The sequence below is a fragment of the Choloepus didactylus genome, chromosome 7 (genome assembly GCF_015220235.1).
Source record: "Choloepus didactylus isolate mChoDid1 chromosome 7, mChoDid1.pri, whole genome shotgun sequence".
Lineage (NCBI taxonomy): Eukaryota > Metazoa > Chordata > Mammalia > Pilosa > Megalonychidae > Choloepus > Choloepus didactylus.
Genome location: NC_051313.1, coordinates 43,791,652 through 43,799,668, shown reverse-complemented (window position 1 = coordinate 43,799,668; position 8,017 = coordinate 43,791,652).

Genomic DNA, 8,017 nt, shown 5'->3' with positions numbered 1-8,017 from the left:
TCTATTTCTTTTAGTAGAGTTATGTAGTTTTCTTTGTATAGGTCTTTTACATCTTTGGTTAAGTTGATTCCTAGGTACTTGATTTTTTTAGTTGCTATTGAAAATGGTATCTTTTCCTTGAGTGTTTCTTCGGTTTGTTCATTTCTAGCATATAGAAACATTACTGACTTATGTGCATTAATCTTGTATCCCGCTACTTTGCTAAATTTGTTTATTAGCTCTAGTAGCTGTATCGTCGATTTCTCAGGGTTTTCTAGATATAAGATCATATCGTCTGCAAACAATGACAGTTTTACTTCTTCTTTTCCAATTTGGATGCCTTTTATTTCTTTGTCTTGCCGGATTGCCCTGGCTAGCACTTCCAGCACAATGTTGAATAACAGTGGTGACAGCGGGCATCCTTGTCTTGTTCCTGATCTTAGAGGGAAGGCTTTCAGTCTCTCACCACTGAGTACTATGCTGGCTGTGGGTTTTTCATATATGCTCTTTATCATGTTGAGGAAGTTTCCTTCAATTCCTACCTTTTGAAGTGTTTTTATCAAAAACGGATGTTGGATTTTGTCAAATGCTTTTTCAGCATCTATTGAGATGATCAATTGATTTTTCCCTTTTTGTATTTCATTTTATTTTTCTGTTATTTTTTCTTTTATTATTATTATTTTTGTCATCATTTCTTTTTATTTGTTTCTTTTTTCTCCTCTTCCTCTTCCTCTTTCTTTGTGGAAGAAATGGAAATGTCCTCATATAGATTGTGGTGGTGAATGCATAATTATGTAATTATACCAGGCACCTTTGATTTATTTACTTAGGAGGGAAAGCAAGGTGTGTGAATAAAACTGTTTTTAAAAGGAAAAAAAAGTACCTGTTGGGTGGGGAAAGAGTAGCCTGGACTGGGTCCTGATAACCCAGGAGCACTGGGTCTCAGAGTGACTGTTCTGTTGACAAGGTAGGACATCCTGCACTGTAGCACAAGTCCAAGGATTCTTGCGATAAACCTCTGTTGCTGTAGGAATATACTTTCCCTTTTCTTTCAAAAGATTTTGATTAATTTAATCCCACTGCTACTTGTGGATTGGGCCACTGGGACTCACGTTTCCGTCCCTTGGGGGTGATAAATACTGTTGCACTTGCTAGCTGTGTAGCAGGGGTTATCGAGTCAGACAGACTGGATTCGAACCCAGGCCTCAGCATTTACTAAATGTGAGACCTTAGGAAGCTGCTTAAACTTTTAGCTTCCATTTCCTTATTCGCAGGATGGGTGACACCACCCTACAGGGTGGTTACAAACCAGGTGGTTCTGTGTAGTGCTGGGATAGTGACTGGCATAAGGTTAGAGTTCAGCTGAACTAGCTGCTATCTTTATTGTTTAGAAGTGAGGTGAGTGAGCTGTTGAAGTAACTGGCCCAGGCACGTGACAGTTAAGGGGTTTGACTTTTTTCCCCCTATTCCACATAATGGAGGAAAAAAAATCACACACACTTAAAGTTTAGCAGAAAAGCACAAAGGTTCATATTACCAGCCGTAACGCTGTCTGGAAGACACCCACGGAACATCACTTTAAGTTCAAACTCCACCAGTAAGTTAAAAAAGCACCACAATGAGGTATCATCTTGCATCAATAAGAATGGCTTCCATTAAGCAAACATGAAACTACAAATGCTGGAGAGGATGTGGAGAAATTGGAACTCTTATTCATTGCTGGTGGGACTGTATAATGGTTCAGCTACTCTGGAAGACAGTTTGGCGGTTCATCAGAAAACTAGGTATTGAGTTACCCTACAATCCAGCAATTCCACTTCTCGGTATTTACCCAGAGGATGTGAAAGCAGTGACACAAACAGATATTTGCACACCGATGTTCATAGCAGCATTGTTCACAATTGCCAAGAGATGGAAGCAACCTAAATGTCCTACATCAGGTGAGTGGATAAATAAACTGTGGTACATACATATGATGGAATACTATACAGCAGTGAAAAAGAACGAGGTCATGAAGCATATGACAACATGGATGAACCTTGAGGACATAATGTTGCATGAAATAAGTCAGATACAAAAGGAGAGATATTGTATGATACCACTAATATGAGCCCTGTAAAAAACAAAACTAGTGTCTTATGTCACAGAATATAGGGGACCTAGAGATAGACAGCAACTAGTGAAAGGGGAACATTAATAAGAACAGATATGATATTGAGGGTAATCTTAATGATGTGGGGATGCTCAGGAATGACTATGGTTTGTCAATTTTCTTGGGGTATGTAGTTGTTTTAGGATGTTTGTTTTTCTTATTCCTTTGTTTTGTTTTGTTTGAAATTAGTTTTTTTAATTTTTGATAAAGTTTAAAAAAAAAAAAGCACCACTATCTAATTCTAAAACACACACGTATGTTATCTGCAAAGGTCCCTGTCTTGGTTTTCAAGGGGCTGCCATAACAAAGTCATGCATAATAAGTGGCTTTAAAACATCAGAAACTCATTGTCTCACAGTTCTGGGGACTAGCAGTGTGAAATCAAAGTGTCAGAACCTGCTTTCTCTGCAACCTGTAGGGAGAATCTGTCATTGCCTCTTCCTAGCTTCTGGGGTTTGCCTACTTTCCTTGGCGTTCCTTGACTTGTCGATGCATCACCCCAACCTCTGCCTACATCTTCGGATGGCCTTCGTCCCTTTGTCTGAAATTCCCTCTTCTTATAAGGACACTGGTCATATTAGAAAAAGGCTCACCCTAATTCAGTTTGGTCTCTTCTTAACTAATCAAATCTATAAAAACTATTTCCAAGGAAGTTTCCATTCCTAGGACTGGGGTCAGGACTTGAACTTTTTTTGGGGGGGACCCAATTCAAACCCTAACAGTCCCAAACCACAATTCTAATGCTGTCCATTCTCTTCACCCAACCCTTTAGTAAAGGAACAATGAGTCCTGCAGTTATTCTCCAGGACCGGTTCTGACAGCTCCCATCACGTGTCCCTTAGTGCCACTATGCCCTTGGGCTACACAATCAGCTGGTGATAGAGCATAGGTGGTAGTGCAAGTCTCAGTATATGAAATACCTATTTTTATAATTTACTTTGTATTTTGAGCCCCATCTTTTTGGAGTCCCTCTCCCCATCAGGGTCACATCCAGGGGACTTTGAGGGGCTTCTGCCCACATGGGTCCTTGCTCAGCCACCATCATTCCACACACCATGCCCTGCAGGCAGCACTCTGCCATGCCCAACCAGGGACATGGTCATCTCTCTGCAAGGCTGCCTAGAACAGCTACGTGTCGCCAGTGCCTGCAAGGAGCAGGCCAGGAGAGTTAATGAGCGAAGCAGGCGGTTTGCATATTAAACATATAAGAACATTCTTCACTTCAACAAAGAAAGAAATGAACTCCTGTGTATCTTTCAACAGGAGCAGTGTTCCGTCCATCTTTTGTTTCTCCATTTATGGAGTGCCAGTGTCATGATGAGGGACGAGACTGCACAAGGCAAATACAAACATAGGCTAATATTTCCAAAACATGATCCCACCACACATACTTACTGAACACATTTGATCTGAGGTTATCTGTAAAAGCAGTGTCAGAACTTCTCCAATCTGTGAACTCTAAGGAAGCAGCAGGAAAATCTTTTAAGAAGGAAATCCCAATTCAGCCAATTAATCAAATATTCCCATTTTCCACAATAATGTATATGTATCCAATAGAGCATCTTCTTAATAATATATTATGATGTAACTTTCACTTTTATTGGCATAGTATCTTGCTTTCTTGGTTCTGCCATGGGCAATTTCTGAATTCAATAAGGTTTTTGAAAAAATATGTAATTAATCACTACACTAAATGGAGTACAGCACCTTGAAGTTTTATCCATTGAGTTACTACTAGACATGTGATACTAGTTATTACTGAGCTGTCATTGGTTTAAAGGACTGAAGTTATCACTGAGCCATTACTGGTTTAAAAGACTAAAGCAACACAACCCTTGTGCTCTGAGAAGAAGATAAATTTAGGGGCAGAAAGTTCAGACTCAAATTACCTTTTTTTCATCATTTTCTTTGGTGGGGGAGAGAGAGGCTGGCCTCAGTCTGGTATTGTTTTGAGTGGGGAGGCATGGGACAAGAATATTAGAAATCTACCAGATGAAAATCTTTCAAATAAATGATCTTATTACCCTCCTGACCTATGCAATCAGCATGGAGCAAAGAGGAATAATTGCCCTTTGGGAGCTACGTGTGTGAGTTTGAGGGAAGAGGGGTCAGAAGACTCCAATAAGCCACATTTGCCTGGGTCTTCCCTCTGAATATCTTGCATTAGAAATTAGAGAAATTAGGTTCCTTTCCTTCAATAAAATTAAAAACTTTTTTTTTAATAGGAAAGTAATTGCATCAGCAGAAGTAAGTGGAGTGTGAATGGTGGCATGGGGAAACGCATAACAAGTTTTGAGCAAGACATGAGAGTATATTGTGATTCTCCAAGACATGAGTATCTGTTATTTCCTGAACATTCTTTGTGAAGATGCTGAAGTTTAAAATGTATGCATATACAACAAAATGTATTACATCAAGTTGATATCTAATGACTTAATAACACGTAAATTTAAAAAATTAAATTAAAAATTAAGGACATTAGAGGAACACCTTCTACAACAATGCAAATTCAAGAGATGCATGTTGCAACCATATCTTCAGGAAGTAAACATTGTACTCATAGAAACTGCATTTATTCAGTCTTGACATTAGGGAAGTGACAAAGTATATTACTTCAGGTGCCAAAGGGATCTCTTTAGTCTAGGTTGGGGTAAGCTAATGTGCTTTCCCAGTGCCTGAGTTCTCAGAGTGTTTATGCTGCACCAGAATCGGGCTCCTGTCATTCATAGAGAGATGGATGAGACCACTTATTACCTAAATATAGGACTCAGCAGTTAAGGGGGAAGAAGGCAAGATCTCTTGGAACATGGTATGGCCAGCTTCAATGGGACAAAAGCTTTGATAATTAAACATTTATTGAGTGCCTGGGATTGCAAAGCTTTGAGTATTTGGGGGAATCAAGAAAGGGATAAGCAAGGCCTCTGATCTACAGAGATTTTAGCCTAACTGAGGAACCCATCATGAACCTGAACAACCGGAGAGGAGAGGCCCAGGGTTTGGGGGAGGAGCCGGAAGATCAGGAAGGCGCCTGAAGGATGCTTGGGGTTCTGGCCCACAGAGGCTGGGCAAAGGCATCCTGAACAGGGACAACTGTGGGCAGCAGCAGAGGCAGGAAACTGCAGGCCCTTTTTGGAAAGCTATAAATAGCTCTTTTAAGTGAGAAGGGGAGTGTCAGGAGGCAGGGGAAGGACAGGAGTCAAAGTTAGGCTAGAAAGATAGGTCGTGGCCAGATTGAGGCCTTCCTCCGATCTGTGCCCCACATTATAGCATCACGTTTTTCTAGCACCAAAACCCAACCCTCAGCTTGGTGCTTGACTATTTCACTGGGGATGAATGTGACATTCAGCAGCCCCAGCCAAGAAGACTCTGATCCAAAAACACTAGCTCTGCTGCTCTCGGCAGTGCTGGCTCTTAGACCTATCTCTGACTTGGTTTGAGTGATCCAGAAGTAACTCAGAATTGGGAGGATGTCAGGAAGAGGGATGGAGATAGAACAGAACCCTTAACTGGCCCCCTTTAAAGTCTTCCAAGAGGCCAGTCTGATGTACAGGGACAGTGGCTGCCTAAGGATGCTAGAGCAAGGCCACAGGCTTATGCAAGAAAGGAAACCAAGAAATTTAACAAAGAAAACATCGAATTATTTCCGAGCCTGCTGGGTAATGAGAAAGATCTACAAAAGGGAAATGCTAATTTAAAATTTCAAGGCATTCATGCAACAGGCTTAATATCCTCTCAGTTGAATTTTTCACCTTTGCATGTCTTCCCTTTTTTCTTGAGTGAATTTCAAATAGTCTGAAACTGATTAAAGCTTTTTATAATCAGCCAGAAATAAATACTACCGGTAGTTGAAGGCTCTGAAATACAAAATATAGGGTTACTAAGTTGTTAAGGATTCAGGGGATCCTTGGTAAGCAGAATAAAACCCCATGATAATGCACTCATCAAAATACAATTTTAGATATAATGCAGAATTGGCAACTGGCTCCGATTCCCTGTCTAGCCCCTTTTTAAGTCGAGGGCTGGGTTGGGGATTGGGAAGTAAATGTCTAGGCTAGAGGTGGGGGTGGAGGTCTTGGAGTGGAAGGCAAGGCTGTGAAGGTGGTGGAAAGGCAGGCAAGCTTGTTGTAGGAAGAGAGGAAGAGAAAGGTAAATCTCTGGTGCTTGGCACTCTCCCAGGAGATCTCTGAATCTGGGCAACTAATAGGGAGATTTCTGGAATCACAGATGATATTCTGCAGGTCCCAGACTGCAATCCCAGAATTGTCCCCAATACTTTTGAAGTTGGAACAAGTCACTGCCACCAGGTGGCATCAAATCACAGCTGAGATGGATGAATTTCCAGGGCTGCAGTCCCCGAATCCCTCACCCACCAGCTACACGGAACCACACCGGTCATGCTGTTAAACTTGCAAAAAATCATGACCTTACATTCCACGTGACTGGATTCTTTGGCTTTCATCCAATTACAGCAGGTTTTTACTGCATTAATGTATGATTAATTAATAATTAATTTATAACTGAGGCAAAGACTCAGATTAAAGACTGGAGGCTAGTCTTTATGCTAGCATTATGGCATTATTCTAGTTGTTTTGTATACTTTAACTAATTTGATCTATTCAACAACCAATGGGATATAGGTTTAATAATAAGAAACTGCCATTTTTATAGGCCAAAAAGTGTGAAATATTGACATTTTCACCTAGTTCAACCCAACAGTTAGTAGTAAACTCTTTCTTGGGTGCAGAGCTCTGTAAATACTTGATAGCTTGAGCTTATTAACTGTAACTATTCAAATTTTCAATATGTATATTTTATGTCTGCTTGCTGTATCAATTTCTGTAAGGTATGTGTTAAAATCTTTAACTGTAACTTGATTTTTCCATTTCCCTCTGCAGTTTTGTTCAGTTGATAATTTATATATTTCGAGATAGTATTGTTAGGTGCATACATGTTTTTGGTGGTTGTATCTTCTCGCTGTATTGTTCTTTTATCAGCATATAATATCCTTTTTTGTCCCTTATGATAGTTATTATTACTTTTTAGTTTAAATTCTACTTTGTAGATATTAAGATTCTTTCTCCCTTTATTTTGGTTCATATTTTTCTACTACTTTTTTTTTTTACCTTTAATTTTCAACTTTTCTGTATCTTTTTTGATTTGTTTCTCGTTTAGAGAAAGTTTATTATTATTAGCAGTAGTAAGTTTATTATTGGATCTTGTTTTTCAGTCCAACCTGAAATTGTGTTTTTAAATTGGTAAATTTAATTAATTTAATTTTAATTAAATTAATTCAAATTCATTGTAATATAAGCACTTATTTTTGCCATTTTATTCCCTATTTTTAAAATTCAATTTTATTGAGATTATTCACATACCATACAATCACTCAAAGTGTACAGTCAATTGCTCATGGTACCATTATATAGCTGTGCATTCATCACCATTATTCCGTATTTTTCATGTACTCCCTATGTTGTGCTTTTCTCCCTTTTCACTTTCCATTGGACAGATTGATTTTTTGGCTGGTTTAAATGTTAAACATTCCAGTCTGCCTGAATCAATCTTCAAAGCCCATGTTCTGTCCACTGCATGACCCTAAGAATTTGATGTCAGTGGAACCTTCAAAACTGATCTGGATCTAAAACTGGAATATACTTAAGAATTACCTGGGATGTTTCTTAGAAATTTCAATTCCTGGGCCCCCCTATAGAGATTCTGGTTCATTTGGTCTGGGTAAAGCCCTGATTCTGATTGCAAGCTGCTGATTTGGATGCAGGTGGACCACAGACCATGTTTTGTGAATCCCATTTCCACCCAACCCACAGATTTCCAGATGGTTAGCTCTACAGTCATCTACCTTTAAATATTGCCTTTTAAATATACACC